Here is an 18,735-nt window from a genome sequence, read left to right as displayed (position 1 = left end):
AGCAGCTTCGGCAGTTACTATTTGTTTATTTTTCTTTTTGTCATTGTTGTAAATATATGTATCACACTTTTACTGATTAGAATTTTTTTAAACAGGTGTAGAACTTATGCATAGTAGTTTCAAGAATGGGCCAAGAAACTCTACCCTTAATAGCATGCTCTTTCCATCACCAATAGCTCATGCTTATCCCACCTGTGCCACCTTTAATTACCACTAATAAACATTGTCTTGTCTTTTTATTTAAATGAAATCATAGAATAGCTGTCTTTTTGGTGATTGACTTCTTTCACTGAGCATAATGTCTTCAAACTCCGTCCATACTGAAGGATGCATGCAGACTTCGTGTCTCCTCCTAGCTAAGTGGTGTTCCGGTGCACGTACACACCACACTGTGTTTTTCCATTCACGTGTTAATGAGCAGTCAGGTTGCTTCTACCTTTTGGCTATTGTGAATAGCTTGAAATGGACAATGACGTACACATTTCGCTTTTGAGTTTCTGCTTTCAAGTCTTCTGCGTACACAGGAGGAGCAGACTTGCTAGGTCACACGGCAGTCATATTTTAGTGTTGTGAGGGACTGCCACCCTATTTTCCACAATGGAGATATCATGTTGTATTCCCACAAGCAATGAATACGGATTCCAATTTTGTCCATCCACAACAAAGATTATTTTCTTATTATTATCTCAGTCATCCTCATAACACTATAATGGTATCATTTAAGGTGTTTGGTGGCAATTAGAATGTCTCTTTAATGAAATAGCTACTCAAGTCCTGGGCTCATTTACAATTAGATTAGCTGTTTTTTGTTGTTAAGTTATTGAAGTTTATATATATATATATTAGATTTTTATCAGACGTGGTTTCCAGGGATATTTTCCCAGTTGGCAGCTTAGCTTTTTACTTTTCTTTTTTTTTTTTTTTTGATCTTGAGGTGTTGATGGGATCAGGTATCAGGCATCAGAAGACCCAAACCAAACAATCAAATCAACCCAAAGCCCATCCATAGACAATTGGACATCCCCTCCCAGAAGGGTCACAAGGAAGGGATGAGTCAGCCTGGGTGCACTATAGCACCAGTAAAACACACAACATTCCTCTACTTCTTCAATGCTTCCTTCCCACCCACCACCATGACCCCAGTTCTACCCTACAAATCCAGCTAGACCAGAGCATGTGCACTGGCACAGACCAGAGCTCTCTACACACAGAATCCAGGACAGATAAACCCCTTAAAAATGATAATGAGAGTAATGATACCATGAGGGCAGGAGGAAGGTGGGGGGAGAAGGAGGAGAAAAGGGGAGCAGATGGCAATGATAGACTTATAACCCTCCCCACCCCACACAGCTGAGGGGGACGAACAATGGAAACATCGGTGAAGGAAGACAGTGGATGGTGTAAGATATGGAAATTAAAATAATTGACCAGTTATCAAGGGTTCATAAGGGTGGGAGGGTGGGAGAGGAAGGGGAAAAAAGAGCTGATATCAAGGGCTCAAGTGGAAAGAAAATGTTCCGAAAATGATGACAACATATGTACAGATGTGCTTGATACAATTGATGTATGGATTGTGGTAAGAGCTGTAAGGACAACCAATAGAATGATTTTTTTAATGGACTTGGTGATAGAAATGATTAGGGAAAAGGCTTTTTACTTTTCTAGTAAAGTTTTTTGATGTACAAAAGTTTCACATTTCTATGAAGTTCTATTTATTTAGTCTTTTGCTGTTTGAGCTTTTGTTATTATAATATAGATAATTTATCATTGAAATATAGACCTATCAGCATTGCCCCTGCTTACTCTTCTGAGAATTTTACGGTTATAGTTTGTATATATAGGACCTTAATCCATTTTGAATTTGTTTTTGTGTGCACTGTTAGGTAAGTATTGTTTCATTTTTCTGCACGTGGAAATTCAGTTTCCCAGCACTACTTATTGACTAGATTCTCCTTTCCACAATAAGTTGACCACTATGAGTGTATTTCTAAACTCTCCATTCTATTCAATTGGTCTATGGGTCAATTATCATTCACAAACCAGGCTGTTTTGCTTACTGTTGCTGTATAGTATATTTTAAAATCAGGAAGTTTACATTCTCTCAGCATTGTTTTAACTACTCTGGTTTTTTTTGTTTTTCCATTTAAAATTGATGATTGGTTTTCTATTTCTGTAAAGAATGCTGTTGGAATTTTGATTGGAATTGTATTGAATCTTTGAGTGGTATCGACATCTTAGCAATATGAAATCTCCCTATGCATGAACGTGGAACACCTATTTATTTAAATATTGTTCAAGGAGCTCTGATGGTACAGCGGGTTAATAATTGGGCTTTTAAGGGCAAGGTTGGCAGTTCAAATCCACTCATAAATACGTGGAAGAAAGATATGCCTATTTACTCCTATAAAGTCATACAGTTTTGGAAAGCCTGTAGAGAAGTTCTATTTTGTCTTATACGGTCAGTATGAATTTAAATCGACTTGATGGTAGCGAATTTATCTCGTTGAGCAGTGTTTTCCAGTTCTCATTGTATGTCATTCATATCATTGATTAGCTTTTTTCCTAGGAATCTTATTCTCTTTGATGCTGTTATAAATGGACTTGTTTGCTTAATTTCCCATTCAGACTCAACATTGCTGGGGTAGACAGACCCAATTAAATTTTGCTTATTGATTTTGTGCTTTGCAAGTTTGCTGACTTCCTCTATTAGCTGCAGAAGTGTTCTTGCTGGAGAAAGGACGGGAAAGGCGTAGACCCAGGTGAATGAGACGGCATGGTCTGTGTGACAGAGAGGGGATAGGTTGGGAAGTGTGATGAGGAGCCGGCTTGACAAAAGTAGAGGGGAACAGGACCAAATAAAATAAAGTGGCCATCCCGGATCGGCAAGATGGATTCACATTATGGAGGTCACCAAAACCAATTAAAAGAGTTTGAAAGGCTGCAGTGTAGCAACGATGACACACACAACTTTCCTCTAGTTCTTTAATGCTTCCGCTCCCACTCCCCCCCCCCCAATCATGATCCCAATTCCACCTTCCAAATCTGGCTAGACCAGAGGATGTACACTAGTACAGATAGGAACTGGAAACACAGGGAATCCAGAGCAGATGATCCCTTCAGGACCAGTGGTGAGAGTGGCGATACCGGGAGGGTGGACGGAGGGTGTGTGTGAGGCTGTAGGCTGGTTCCAACACGGATGCTGATGGATACAACAGCTTGGTGATGTCAGATCAATCTTTCTCCTTTAAGTATAATATTGACTGTTGGCTTTTCATATATGCCCTGAGTCATCATAATGAGTTTTCCTCCTATTCCAATCTTCTTTAGGGTTTGTATTTAGAAAAAGCATTGGATTTTATCAAATGCTTTTTCTGCACCCATAGAGATGATCACATGTTTCTTCTCCTTTGTTCTAACGATGGGTGTATTGCATTGATTTTCTAACATTTAATCATTCCTGAATTCCTGGAACAGTCGCTCTATGACATAATGTAATGACTATTTCAATATGCTATTGGTTTATATTAGTTGGTATTTTGTTGTTGAAATTTTGCATCTCTATTCATAAGAAATATTGCTTTCTTTCTTTGTGATGCTTTTTTCTGACTTGGACATCACGGATATGTTTACTTCATAGAAGAATTAAAGAGGGCCCCCTTGTCCCTGGGCATATAAAAGCCCAGGGAACAAAGGGCTCAGGGCCAATTCCCTTTGTACGCTGCATCCCCGCTACTCTGGGCAGCGGGGGGAGGAAGCCCTAACTCGAGCTAGCTAATAAACTCCTTTTGCCGCTTTTGCATCTCAAAAAAAAAAAAAAAGAATTAAAGAGTATTCCTTCCTTTTCCATCTTTTGGAAGTGTTTATACACTGCTGGTGTCAATTCTTCTCTAATGTTTGGGAGAATTCCCCAATGAAGCTATCTGGACTAGGCCATTTTAGGGGGTGGTTTGATTCACTGGTTTAATTTCTTGACTTCTTATGAGTCTTGGATGACCTTCCATTTCCTCTTGAGTCAGTTCTAAAAATTTGTCCATTTCACCTAGGCTATCCATTCAGTAGTGAATCAGCTGCTCACAACATTCTGTCATAATTCTCTTTATTTCTATTGTGTCAGTTGAAGTGTTGCTTCCTCTGGAATTCTTTTTTTTTTCCCCCCTCTGGAATTCTTTTTGAAGAAAAAAAAAGGTTGTGAATTTTGATGCATTCAGCTTAGTCATCTGGCTTTCCTTAACCTTGGCAAAGAAAGAATGAAGAAAACCAGAGTAGAATTGATACATCTGAATTATAGTGAAGAATAATGAAAATACTATGGATTGTCAGAAGAACAAACACAGCTGTGTTGCAGTAAGTACAGCCAGAATATGCCTTGGGAGAGAAGATGGCAAGACTTTGTCTCACGTGCTTTGGACATGTTATCAGAAGAGACCAGTCCCTGGAAATGAACACCATGCTTGGTAAAGTAGAGTCAGTGAAAAAGAGGAAGACCTTTAGTGAGGTGGACACAGTGGCTGCAGCAATGGGTTCAAAGATACTGTGATGATGGTACAGGAATGGTCAGGTGTTTTTTTAAATGTCCAAAACGATTAGTTTTTATTTTATTTATTCCTTGGGCAAGCAATATCCATTCCATGAGTTAGCATCTTTATAGTTAATTGTCAATAAAATCTAAACAATCTGATAGCTATCAAAGGTGGTTTTACTGGAAATTCTTAACCATATACTTGACTCACAAAGTTTTTAAAAAAAAAACCTGAAGTTGTCTCTTTTAGTATAAGCCACTGCATTTTGTTAATGACGTACTGAAAGGCACAATTAATGCAAGCATATTTAAACCCATTTACCTACTGGCTGAACAAAATACTTTGGCTTTTCAGGAAAATAATTTGCAAAGCAAGAAATAGGTTTCATTTACCAGTTATGTTGTTACATAAACTGCAATCTAATGGCTATAATAAAAATAGTCAACAAGAACCAAACAATACAGCAATGAACATGCTTGGGAGAATTTATGCATTCAACATATCTTACAGAAAAACTATAGTTCAAATGAGAGGCAGAATAAATTGGTCTTTAAAATCAATTCCTTCTCCCTCAGGACCAGGGGGGAGGGTCTCATAGGGGCAAGCTAACAAACCTGGACTTATGTAGGATTTCTTTTCTTTTCTTTCTCTCTCTCTCATCTTTTTCTCTTTTCTTTGCTTTCTTCAACCGTATGTTTTCTTATCGTTCGGACTAGGACATTGATGGTTTGCTTAATTATATGGGTTGGACATGGGAGGGAAGCTATGGGAGAAGGCAATGGGGCCAATGGCTCCAGAAGGCAGAGTGGGCAGAAGGAGGTGGAGAGAAGGGTGTGGTGAGCAGATGGCATCATGGACAGGGGAACAACTAGGGAAGCAGAACCAGCATGTAGGAGAGGTTAGAGATCCCGTGTGTATTAGAGCAACACCGGGCTAGTGGAGAGGAAGCACTAAGAGGGGGAAGAAGAGGGAAAGTGATGGCAGGGCAGGAGGAGGGAAAAGGAAACAGAGGCAAGCTCTAGGAAGCAAAGGCATAAATAGATTAACAGAGGTGTGCACTTATGTAAACACATTAATCCATAGCAATAGTGTTATTTGCCTATGTACATATATTTATAAGGCAATACACTGAGGCTGCAGATGGGCCTTGAGCCTCAACTCATACCTCCTCTCAATACAAGAACACTTTGTTCTAACAAATTGGCATTCTGGGATGCTCACCCCCACCCCCACCCCCCGCTGCCACTCTCTATACGATTGTTGAAGATAAAATGGGTGCATAAGCAGATGTGGTGATGACAAAGTATGGTGCCCGGCTATTAAAAGATATAGTGTCTGGGATCTTAAAAGCTTGAAGTTAAACATGCAGTCAGGCAACAATGAAGCAATAAACCCACGCGTAAGAAGACACATCTGGCCAGCGTCTGAGAACTTCATTTTCATATCTTTCAAGTGCTTCAGAATAGGTTCATTGTGTTCCTGAACCATATCATTAAGCAAGTCAACAGTCTTAAAAACAGTCAATCAAAAGTTCGGAAATTCCTTTGGGGTCTTCTTTTTCTTCATCGTTCTCATCCTCAACCTTGACCTTTTCTTTCAGTTCCTCTGCAATTTCATCGTCTTCCTCTGGTTCCTGCTCATATTCTTCTGTAGGTTCATAAATTGCATTGGTGATCTCAAAATGCTTATCAAATGGAGGCAGAGACCAGCATATTGTCTTTCAAGATCATGAATTTCCTCATAGACTTTGGTTTTTATCTGTGCACATTTAGCTTTAAGACCATTCACTCACTGCGCATACCTGGCTGCTGAGACCATGGCCTTTTCTCAGAGAAAGCTCCTGCCTGGCGAAGGGACCCCAGCACATTTCCACACCTGATATGGGGAGAGCTTGCGACTTGGAGAACAGCTGCAATATGAAATGCTGGAAATGTCCGTCCAAATTGTGGCTCTCCCATTCTGTCTCCTGTTTATGTTTTCTTTGTCCTTTGGGGTTTAATCAAGGAGTCTCTATAAAATGCTTGCATATCTCCTCCCACCACCACCCCTTCCCAGCACTACGCAAAGTGTTTGCAGTTGTGCCTGGTCTGTAGTATGACTATTCGTTTTGTTACCTCCTCCAGTGGTGCAGGCCTGTGCTGCTTAGTCCATCATTCTTCTGGTCCCAGATTTAGGATGAATTGTCACCGCTGACCCCTCTGGGAGCTGTTTCCTGACTTTGTTCAAGCTACCAGATTGGGCTTGCCATGATAAGACCCCTCTTTTCCTGGGTCCCTGAGTAGTAGTCAGTTAAGATGGCCCTTCTAGACATAATTCCTTATGTGATGCGCTATCATTCTGGGCCCAATGGCAGTGGCTATAATTTCATTTGGGTGGTATTTTTCTGCTATGCTAATAAGAGCAGGATTAAGCCTCTCATCTAGTAGCATGTGAACCAAGTCCACCCTTTGCTTCCTTGGGGGTATGTTCTGCTGAAAGACAAAAGCCACACGTCCAGTCACTCCTCTGTGTTGAGGAGCCACTGTGGACAAGCAAACGAGCACGGACAAAATGCCTGTCGGCAGTGGCAGAGGTTGAGACCAGAGGCACCAGAGACTCAGATGAGCAGCGCTGAGACTAAGGGGTTCCTTCTCATCTGGCCTGTGATTATGGGACTGTGAGACCCATTGACAGGCAAGTTTCCTGGTCTATGGAGGCAAAGGTCAAGGGACCACTTGGCTGAGAAGCTGAGGACCAGAGGGGGATTTGCTTGCTGGCTGAAGAGAGGTGCTGGGGTGGACCAATGACTGTATTCTTACTGTTTTACTGATCCCAACTTGTGGTAACCTGTTAACTCTCTTCATAAACCTCCTTAATTGCGAGGATTGTTGGTGAGTCCTGTGGAATGATCAACCCCAGCATAGAAGCAGAGCACCATGAGAGGAATGGCTGGTGTCAGGACAGGGTAAAGAAGGCTGGAAGCTGAAGGAATGTCTGATCCTGGCCTTTCATAGGGAGGCCAAGGGAGGTCAGATTGTGGTAGCTACATAACCTGGTGTCAACTTGTGAAGGGGTGGAGTCTAGCTTGTCAATCAGGTCACAGCTTGATGACTCATTTGGAGGTATGAAGGAGATAAATAGCTCACTGGAGGCCAGATAGATAGACTCTGCTTCGTTGTCTTTCTGACAAGACACATGGAACTATACTAGAGCCCTGGAGCTGGAGAAGCCACGTGGAGACCTCTGCCGGCACTAAGATGCTTCCACTGCCACTGGATCCACAAGTCTTTCCACCCACTGGCCTGTGATCTTCCTGCATTCGGTGTCATTACATGTTTTGCATGAGTCTGAAGAGGAATTTACAGGCTGGTATCAGACATATGAGCTAATATCAGACTTATGGACTTGGTCTGGACTGGGCTGGGATGTTTTCTCAATATACAATTGCTTTTTTTATAGAAAGCTCTTTCTTATAAAACCAAACTAAACCAAACCATTTACTTGTCTTTGAACGACCCTAGTTAGGCAAGCTTTCAACGTATCCTGGTGCTGCTTCTACTAGACCATCACGTCTTTCTTGAAAGGCAGCAAGAATCTGAGAATTTTGCATCCTCTGAAAAGTCAGGTGACACGCATTGATTTTTGTTTCTTTGCCGGTTTCTTCTTCTACTTCAACATCATCCAAATCTTGACCCAGTTCATACTGTTCTTTGTTATCAATGTCTGCCATGTTGTAAAAATTCCAAATTATTGGTGGCTAGGACGCAGAGCCAGGCAGTGACTCAGAGCAGCAGTGGAGGCAGCTAAGAAAGCAGCTGTCTGGTTTTGTTGTGCAGGGAGTTGCTATGACTTGGAGCAGATGCACTGGCACCTAAGAACAACAACAGCAGTCTGGGTAAAGACTATGCCTGCCATTATGGTGAGGATGGGCTCAGGAAACATTTTTGCTACTTAAGGGCAGACTATGTACAAAAAACGTTCTCCATTGACCTCCAACTCCCTTATCTGAGAAAACTGTCACTGGTTAAGATTGCTACTTAGTAGCAATGCACGGTCAATTGTAAAGAACCATAGAAATAGTGGCTATTTTCTGCAGTGAATAAAGAAAAATAGAAAATATTTAGGATAAAGATTAAGGCCCAGCATGACCAACTGCTGCCTACTTTTCCAGCATCTTTCTCCCAGTACCCTTGCTCTCTCTTCTTTCAGTTCTTCAAAGGGAGAATGCTATTTCTCACACATAGCTTTTGTTCATGCTATTTCCCTGCCAGAAATGTGCTTGCTCCTCATTCATAACCCGTTGCTCCGGAACCTTAACACCTTAGATATCTGTGCAAGCATCATTTCCAGGTGTTATTCATACAATTTTCATTGGTTTAAAAAATTGTTTGACGTAGAAGCATCCAAAAAAGATGGAAAGAACACAAGATGTTGCAGTACACAGACAGGGAACTAACTGCCCTGAACTCAAGTGAGGTTCAGAAGAAGATGTGAAAGAAGGGATAGCATTTGCTAATGATATAGGATGAATCTTGGCTGACAGTAAACTATACTAAACATATTGACTATATGAAGACATTCAACTGCGTAGATAATAATAATTTATGCACAACCTTGTGAGAGTGGGAATTCCAGGGCACTTCATTGTGCTCACGAGGAAACTACATAGACAAGAGGCAGTTCTTCCTACAGAATAATGGCATTCCACATGGCTCAAAATCAGGACAGGTAGGTGACAGGGTGCGTCCTTTGACCATACTTCATCTGTAGGCTGAGCAAACAATCTTAGAAACGGAACTATATGAAGTACAATGAAGCATCAGAAAGGGAGGACAATTCATGAACAGTGTGAGATATGCAGAGGACATGACCTTGCGAGCTGGAAGTGAGGAGGACTTGAAGCACTTGTTCACAAGGAACAAAGACCACAACCTTCAGTAGGGATTACACCTTAACGTTCAAAAGAAGATAAGAGAAAGAAAAAACCTTCACAACTGGATCAATAAGCCACATCATTGTAGATGGAGAAAAGGTTTGACGCTGGAAGGATTTCATTTTACTTGGATCCACAATCAATGCCCATGGACACAGCAGTCAAGGAATCAAATGACACATTGTATTGGGCAAATCTTCCACACCGACCTCTTTTTTAAAGTATTAAAAAGTAAAACTGTCACTTTGAGGACTAAGGTGTACTTGACTCACACCCTGGTATTTTCAATCACCTCATATGCATAGGAAAACTGGACAGTGAATCAGGAAGATGGAAGAAGATTTGATGCATTTGAATCGTGGTGTTGCTAAGAGTAGTAAACATACCATGACTGCCAAAAGAGCAAACAAATCTGTCTTGGAAGAAGTACAGCCAGAATGCTCCTTAGAAGTGAGGAGGACTTCATCTCACACACCATGGGCATGTGTGGACATCAGGAAGGACCATTGCTAGGGAAGGCCATCATGCTTGGCCGACGGGGGTGGAGGATGCGCACGAAGACCCTCCACGAGCTGGCTGGTTCCGATGGCTGCAACAACGGGCTCAAACATAGACACTATGGTGAGCGTGGGGCAGGCCCCCAGTGCTCGGTTCTGCTGTGTACAGGGTTGCTTTGAGTCAGAACAGAGTGGCCAGCACCCAACAAAACCTTTTCCACCGTTAGACTTCTGAGATCCGGAGGCGTGGAGCGGTACCTCTTCTCCACGAGACGTTATTCACGGCAAGACGATTTTATTCGGGATACTTTTGCTACATAACATCACCTTGCCCCGCTAGACTAGGGAGGGCGGAAGGAGGGCCTGGCAGGAGTTAAAGGGCCGTCATGGGCCGGGCTTGGTCAGCGCGGGGGGATGGGCCCACAGAGCCGGGCCGCGCTTGGGGCCAAGGCGCCGCAGTGCGCATGCCCAGCTGGCGGGGCTTCCGGAACCTTCTGTGAGGGTTGAAGCCGCTGCTAGCGCCTCGCTACTAGCGCCTCCGCGTGTGCCTGCCTTACCTGCCGGCCCGGTGGAGGGACGCTCGTCGGAGACAGGTAGTGGTGTGGCCCTCGGGCGGCCCCTCCCTGCTGCCCGGGCGCCCCGATAGTCCCCGGGGTGGCGGCGGGCCTTCACGGGGACCTGCGAGGCCCGGGGCGCTGGCCTCGAAGGGCCGAAGGACGGACGCCAGGGAAGGCTCGGAGAAGCCTCCGTGGTGGGTTGGGGACCGTGGGCCCAGGCCCTTCGGACAACAGACAAGGTCGCATGCTGGGTGAGTCCGTCCCGGTGGGATGGGCCTGGGTCTCGGTCTGCGGCCTCCTTCCCTGCGCGGGGGCCTCCGCGCGGCCGTTGGGCCGAAGCTCGCGCGCTCAGGAGACCGAGCCCGTTTGGGCCTGGGTCGGCGGGAGGAGCCTTTTAGAAGAAACAGAAACCCGTGAGAGGACTTTGTAGCCGGTTCCCACAGCCCGCAAAGCGGGGAAGCCCGGGCGAGGAGGATGTTGAAATCAACAGACAATTCCCACTTTCCCTGCGGCCCCACCGTGTCTCATCGCACCGAGAACATTCCGGTCCTGTGTCCCAAAGGAGCCACCGTTTGCAGCTGTAACCTCAGGACACCCCCCGCCCCTGCATCTTTCTGGATGAGGAGTCAGTGTGACGAACCCTGCCCCAGTGCAAATTAACTGCATCCTTTTCCCAGTGAGGGGGGAAGTTGGTGTCACAGTGAAACCCATGTTTGGATTTTTTTCATACTGTGGACTTCCCCGGCTCGCAGCAGCTATTATTGGTATGAATGGATGCTGACTTGAAAAGAAATTTTAAAAAGGGTTACTTCTGAAAGAAGCTCCTTGAACTTCTCAATCTTACTTAACATCCCGACCTTTCTTTCTTTCTTGTTTCTTAAAAAATCATCTTATTGGGAGCTCGTACAACTCATCGCAATCCATCTCTCCATCCACTGTGTCAAGCACTTTTGTACATCTGTTGCCATCATCATTTTCAAAACATTTTCTATCTCCTTGAGCCCTTGGTATCGGCTCCTCATTTTTCACCCTCCCTCACGAACCCTTGATAATTTATAAGTTGTTATTAGTCTTTCCTGTCTTACAACGACCGAAGTCAGTTTTCCTATTTCTTCGTCGATGCAGGGAGTCTCCTTCCAAAGTGTTATTATAGAGGGTGCGACTTGAGAGAGTCAGAACACCACCCAGACGGCTTGGTTTTTCCAAGTCTCACAAAGTTTTCCACCTCTGACCAGGGAGCACAGCTACTTCTCCGGGGAAATGATCTCCGTTTTTCTGCCCTGAGACGTTCCAGCCTGACAGAGATCGCAGCTGTTGCAGGTTTTCCGGGAGTAAACTACTTGAAAGGGAATTTCAGTTGTGAGGTTTTATATTTTATTCTCACATAAATAAGAGAATGGAATGAGTTCATCCCGTGTGCGCGTGATTATATACTGTCCTGGTTCAAATTCCCACCGAAAGCTTAAGGACAGCTGAATCTGTGAATACACCAGCCCGAGAGGTGATGGCAGGACATCATTTAAAGGACAGCTGTAGCTAAATGCTGGCACTAGCACTGCGTTTTTGCTCTCTGACTTTTGGCAAGTCAGCTTATAGTGGATGACATGTAACCATAGTCGTGATGAAGCTGAGGCATAGCTTAAAGACAAAATTATCTTGGAGGAGGAGGAAAGATAAGGAATCAACCTGATGGTAAGGGATAATTTCCATGTTTAGAATTTGTATGTTTGTTTTAAGTTCCTTTTAAATTGTGCTACTTTACAAGAAAAAGAATGACAGTCTTTTACCATTCATTCAGTCACTTCTTCAACCTTTTATGATGCTGATGATTCTTGATCCTGGGGACATAACTGTGGATAGCAATCTCTGCCCTTAAAGAGTGTAAAGTTTAATGGGTGAAGATGGCATGTAAGTTAACAGTGACTGCGGGAGAAGAGCTCTTTGATAAAGGACTGTACAGAGGCCTTGAAGGCGCGCAGAAAAGCCTCCAGCTCTTGTTGATGGGCTGGGAAGCACAGAGGGCTCCCTGGAGGAAGGAATTGCTTGAATTCGGTCTGGAAGGGTTTGGAATGTGCTACCAGAGAGATCAAAGGGAGAGGGCATTTCGGAAGGTTATAGAGACTGTTGTCTGGAATTCCAAATGTATAATCTTGATAGGTTTTCTTGAGGGTTAGTTAAGAAAAAAAAAATTCAAGAAAATGAAAAAGTGAATTGCTGAGGAAAAAGCAAGGCAAGTTGTGCTGAGGAATTTTCCCTATCAGAACAAGGTACCTATGCATTGCCCCCAGGGGCAGTATCACCCACTTTAGGAAATACCATCTAAGGCAGTGGTTCTCAACCTTCCTAATGCCGTGACCCTTTAATATAATTCCTTATGTTGTGGTAACCCCCCAACCATAAAATTATTTCCGTTGCTTCTTCGTAACTGTAATTTTGCTACTGTTATGAATTGGGTGACCCCTGTGAAAGGGTCATTTGACCCCAAAAGTGGTCACAGCTCACAGGTTGAAAACCGCTGATCTAAGGTAATAAGGGCCGGTCTTACATGGATTTCGTGGGCAAACCTAACAGTCTTGATCTTCTTGCCCCTTCAGACTTCTTTGTTTCCAAACGTCAACACTGAAGATGGACACTAGTTGAGTTCCTGGAATAGGGCCACAATTGCTGGTGACATGGTTTAAATTGAAAATCAAAGAATTATTTGAGGAAGGGTTATGGAAACTTGGCCTGCAAGGTTGTGGAGACCTAAATGAGTGGATATGTCAAGAAACAATAGCTTTCTATGATTTTATAATAACGCTTTTTGATTTGCCTTTGTATGTACATTTATATAACACTTGGCATATCATTTTAGTAAGTCATTGAACCCTCCCCCCCCCCCCCAAACTACCAGTTAGTGGGCAGATAAAACTCTTCTCGTAGTGGGGTGAGTGGCACAGGGGAGTCACTAGGTGGCGCCACCAGTTAATGTGTTTGTTCATAGTAAGATTTGTGATTTGAACCCATCAGCTGCTTTTCGGGATCACAGATCTTGAAATACGTGTTTGTGATGATCACAGCCAAGGAAACCCTCTCAGGTAGTTCCTCTCTACCCTAGAGGGCCACTGTGAATCCGAATCAGCTTAGGTTCACGTTGGAGCCCCATGGTGTGCCAAGGGTTAATACACTCCACTGCTCACAGCAAGATTGGAGACTTGAGTTCACCCAGAGGTGCCTTGGAAGTAAGAGTGTGGTATTTTGGGAAGGTTGCATCCATTGAAAACTGCAAGAAGCACAGTTCTACTCTGACACAATTGGTCAGAGCTGACTTGATGGTCACTGGTGTAAGTGCAGACAAATCACCTTTTTCAACATCTCTTTTTTTCTTTTCCCCTTCTTTCCCATGGCAAAGTTAACTAAGGGATTTTTTTCTCTTGCATCTGAGCCTAGGAAATAAGTCTATCTTGCTATTCTTGCTCTAATTAGGTTTGAGTGTCCTGCACAATATGTAAGCAACCTGCTTAACTCTACCACAAGTGAAAATACGATGTTATTATTTATTTTGAATAAATAAAGGAATGTCTCTTAGAGTGAACCTCTAGGGGTATGGATTTCCCCTACTACTGCTGTTAAAGTATAAAACTTACTAGTTTTGAAAGTTATATATTTCAAAATTCCCCTTTTAAAACCTCATTCCTCTTCACACATAGGTGTCCTCATAGTCTGTAAATGATTTGCCAGAAGGCATATTAGCTACTGTCATGGGAGAAGATCTTGGGTCCCAGTGCCTCGCACATGAGTCAACCAACAGAACTAACACCCTTTTCATTATGTTTAAGTTTATTTTCTTCCAAAATTTAAAGCCTAGTTAAATCAAGGTATTTTGAAAATTGGCCTGTATTTGGATTTCCAAAGGATTTTAGTGTAGCAAGAGTCAGTAATCTATTTATTCGTTTAGTCAATATTTACTCAATGCCTGGTACTATTGTAAATATTGGAGATATAGAAGGAAATGATAGCTGTAGTCCTTGTTCCTATAAACTTAGACTTTGTCAGATTAGGGACTAACCAGGCATAAAAATATACAAATACACACAGTCCAACAACAACAAAACTTCTTTCTTGGTGTTTTGGTTTTAGGCTTGTTCCTGGGCTTGCTCGGGGGCACTGATTTGAAATGGCAGTGGATAGACCGCATCAGCTCTAGTTCCTTAGATATGATGTTCCATTATATTTTCAGCTATTAAATCATCCAAATTTTAAATATGAGAAGAATTCAGACCCACAAATTGCAGGACAGAGCAAAAAAGAAATACATATTTGAAAAAGAAGTAGGTATTAAGGGACTTCCAAGGGAAGGTGTATGTGGAACCCATGGTGGCTTCTTGGTTACACATTGAGCTACCAATCAGAATGTCAGAGGTTCGAACCCACCAGTCACTCTGCAGCCTTTAAAAGATTTAAAGGTTTGGAAACCTAAAAGGGCAGTTCTTCTCTGTCTTACAGGATCATTATGAGTTAGGATCCGTTAGATTGCAGCAGGCTTCCCTTTTGGGTATGGAAGGCTGTCCACTATGTAGAGACTACAAGCCAGAACACAGCTTACTAAGAATGGAAAGTAAAAAAGAACATTGAAACGGCACATATATAGAAAGTGGGAGGACAATTTAGAGTGTTCATAGCTATTTTCATAAATATTTTTATTATCTAACTTTTCCTTCTTAAAATTTTGCAGTAAACACTTCAGAACACATTTTATTTTATAGAAGTCAGTGGATAATTAATGCTAATTCTGAGGTGAGGTTGACTCCAAGCTTCTTTATGTGAAATATCCTAACTTTTTAAATTTAAATTTATTTTTCTAACTCTTCTTTTAAGATGGAAAAGTTGTGTGATCTTACAACAAGACTGGAACATTTTAATTTTAATAAAGGAGTTTGAATTCTGACACGCCCATTTTGAGTTTCCAACTTAGTCTCTGTATATGTTGCACAGGCTTTGCGACCAAAAAGCAAACCCCACTGTCATTTAATTGATTCTAACTCATAATGATCCTGTAAGACAGAGGAACTACCCCTCTAGGTTTCCAAACCTTTAAATCTTTTAAAGACTGCAGAGTGACTGGTGGGTTCGAACCTCTGACCTCATGATTGACAGCTCAATGTGTAACCAAGTAGCCACCATGGGTCCATATGCACCCATTCAGAATATTTGAATCTCTATTTAGTATAGCAGACTCTCTACCAGTCAGTTGATTATTATAGTGATCCTATAAGAAAGAGTGGAGCTTTTCCTGTGGGCTTCTGAGGCTGTAAGTTTTTATGGGAGCAGAAAGTCTCTCATCTTTCTCTTGCAAAGTGCTTTGTGGGCTTGAATAGCTGACCTTGTGACTAGCAGTCAAACACATAACCTACTACCATAGCAGGGCTCCTTATTAATTGTAGAATAGCCCTTTTAAGACAGCAAATTGGAACTGCCTGTTATTTAGGGGAAATGGGGAAAATTCAAGGTTCATGTAATTTGCACTGTTCAAATGTATCTTTGGACCAAAGGACACCATGTGAAGTATAACTTGACCAAAATATTTAGTTCAACATAAACCACATAAAACCAGTGTGCATTTCCTCTAGCTGAAATAGCTTGATTATTTCTGGGCAAGCAGAGTAAAGAGTGATATGTGGCATACATTTTGTATTTCAAAAACTCGAGTTGAAAGGTATAAACGGGTGCCACTTTTGGAACCAACAGGTTCAATATACCCAGAAGCATGTCCAACATTTGAGGCACCATAATGAATGTTGCTTAGTGTTATAGATAAGCTGGTGAAGTGACGTTGCTTAAATAGAGCTCTTCTATCCTTGTCTTTGTTTGGAAGAAAAACAAGACTTTCTACTCCCATAAAGAGTTACAGGCTCTGAGCCCACAGAGGCAGTTCTACACTGTCCTGTAGGGCCACTATGAGTCAGCACTGACTCAATAACAGTAAGTTTTGTTTTATTTTATCCATGTCTTTGTAACTCCCACCAAATTATTGGTAGGGACCATGCAAGTATGGTGTATGAATGATCGACTAATAGAGGAGATTGGATTGGTCAGTTTCGCCATTCCTCTAGGCATATGAGAGCCATCACAGAAACAGAGGACTATGTGTGAGATTCCACCCTGAAGTGGCAGAGGCACCCAAGGCCGCAGCAAGCAGCTGGTATGAGCAGAGATCAGAATAAATTGAGGGAGTGAGGTATGGAAGTGAGGGGAATATATTTGCTGTTCTTGAGAAGCAATAAGAGGCCAGTGTGGCTGGAATACAGCAGGGAGAGGGGTGGGAGAATGGCAGGGGTGAGGTGGGACTTCGGTAGAGCTTTTTAATCTACGATGATGGATTTTTTATTATATTATAATTATATATTATTTTATTATATTGTATTATGCTCGGGTGCTATGGGAAGCATGAGAGCAGTTCAAAATCTGATTTGTATATTTGGAATCCACTGGTCGTGTGAAGTTCCTCATCATCCTAAAGCTGCTGGCTTGATAGAACGATGGAATGGGCCCCTAAAGATACAATTACGGCGCCAACTAGGTGGCAACAACTTGTGGGGCTGGGATAGTGTTCTCCAGGAAGCTGTATATGCTCTAAACCAGCGGCCAATATATGGTGCTGTGTCTCCAATAGCCAGAATTCATGGGTCCAGGAACCAAGGGGTGGAAGCTGGAGTGGCACCACTCACTATTACTCCTAGTGATCCACTTGCAGCATTTTTGCTTCCTGTCCCAGCAACCCTGTGTTCCTCAGGCCTGGAGGTCCTGGTCCCGAAGGAAGGAACTCGCCCATCTGGAAACACAGCACGGATTCCACTGAACTGGCAGCTGAGAATGCCCCCTGGCTACTTTGGGCTTCTCATGCCTTTGGATCAACAGGTCAGGAAGAGTGTCACCGTACTAAGTGGTTGATTGATCCTGATTACCAAGGAGAAATTGGACTGGTGTTACATAATGGAGGTAAAGAAGAGTATGTCTGGAATCCAGGAGATCCCATAGGCCGACTCTTAGTGCTACCATGCCCTGTTATTAAAGTAAATGGTAAATTACAGTAACCCAATCCTGACAGGACTTAAAATGACCCAGACCCCTCAGGAATGAAGGTCTGGGTCACCCCACCAGGCCAAAAACCACAGCCAGCTGAGGTGCTTGCTGAGGGCAAAGGTAATACAGAATGGGTAATAGTAGAAGGTAGTGTAGTACCTATCAATTATGACCAGGTGATCAATTGCAAAAGCGAGGTTTGTAATTGTCAATGTATTTTCTTTTTATGTGCTTATTGCATATCTTTCCTTTGTTCAGGTATGATATATCAGATACAATTGGACTCAGTATGTTTTCATTTATATGTATGATAGATGATTGATGATATGTATAAGTGTGATTTCATCAATGTTCAGAAATTATATAAGTATGTATGGGTAAAGAATTGTGTACAGGTGCCAGGTTGGCAAGAGGTGGATTGCGATAGTTTATTGTGCCAGCCTGGCTGATAAACACATGTGGGATTAATTGAAGAGCGGAGAGATAAATGGCTCAGTGAGCCTCGCCTTTCTTGCCTCTTGCTCTTTGATCATCAGACCAGTGTGCAACTGCCTTGCTTGTTCTGTGCCTCAGTTTGCAAGCTACACCACCTGTAGGACACCTAATGTGTGAACTGTGTCACTGTAATTTGAGGTCCCTTTAAGACTTGCCTCACCAGAGAATTGGAATGTACATCTCTGGAGCTGGGGACTGACAGTTGGTGACCTGGCTGACGGTTGGTGACCTGCCTTGCTGTTTGCTACCTGTGCTGGGATAGCCTAGCTCTCTTTATAGAGGACTAACTGGCGGCCCTGAAGACTTGAAGGACTGCCAGTGTCGCACAATTCTCTCACAGGAGTGAATTGCACGGAGCCATTTGTACTGCTTTATAATTTAACTGTTCATTTCTTGTATTATCTATATATCTATCTGTAGTTCATTTCTTGTGTTATCTATCTATCTTTATAAAAATATATAAAATTATCAGCAATCTGGTTTTATCTCTCTAGAGAACCCTGTCTAACACAGAAGGATACTGGTGCTTGTATAAAAAGTAGCTTGCAGCAGGTAAGCGGGGAACAAGGGGGTTACTAATGACAGACACATTACTGTCTGGAGATTGAGATATATATACACTACTAGGTCAGTGATTTCTAACACAATTCATTACGTTTGAGCCTACCATTGAGGAAAGTTTTGGTATACTT

The 18,735-nt window shown here is 42.6% G+C and overlaps 1 pseudogene; it reads right to left on the bottom strand.

Moving 5' to 3' along the window:
* Window positions 1-4,788: 4,788 nt before the first annotated feature.
* Window positions 4,789-8,229, bottom strand: LOC142442398 (nucleosome assembly protein 1-like 1; annotated as a pseudogene).
* Window positions 8,230-18,735: the final 10,506 nt, after the last annotated feature.

Source organism: Tenrec ecaudatus, chromosome 3, assembly GCF_050624435.1.
Source record: "Tenrec ecaudatus isolate mTenEca1 chromosome 3, mTenEca1.hap1, whole genome shotgun sequence".
NCBI lineage: Eukaryota > Metazoa > Chordata > Mammalia > Afrosoricida > Tenrecidae > Tenrec > Tenrec ecaudatus.
Note: the sequence above shows the minus strand (reverse complement) of the source record. Positions and strands in the feature narration are given on the sequence as shown.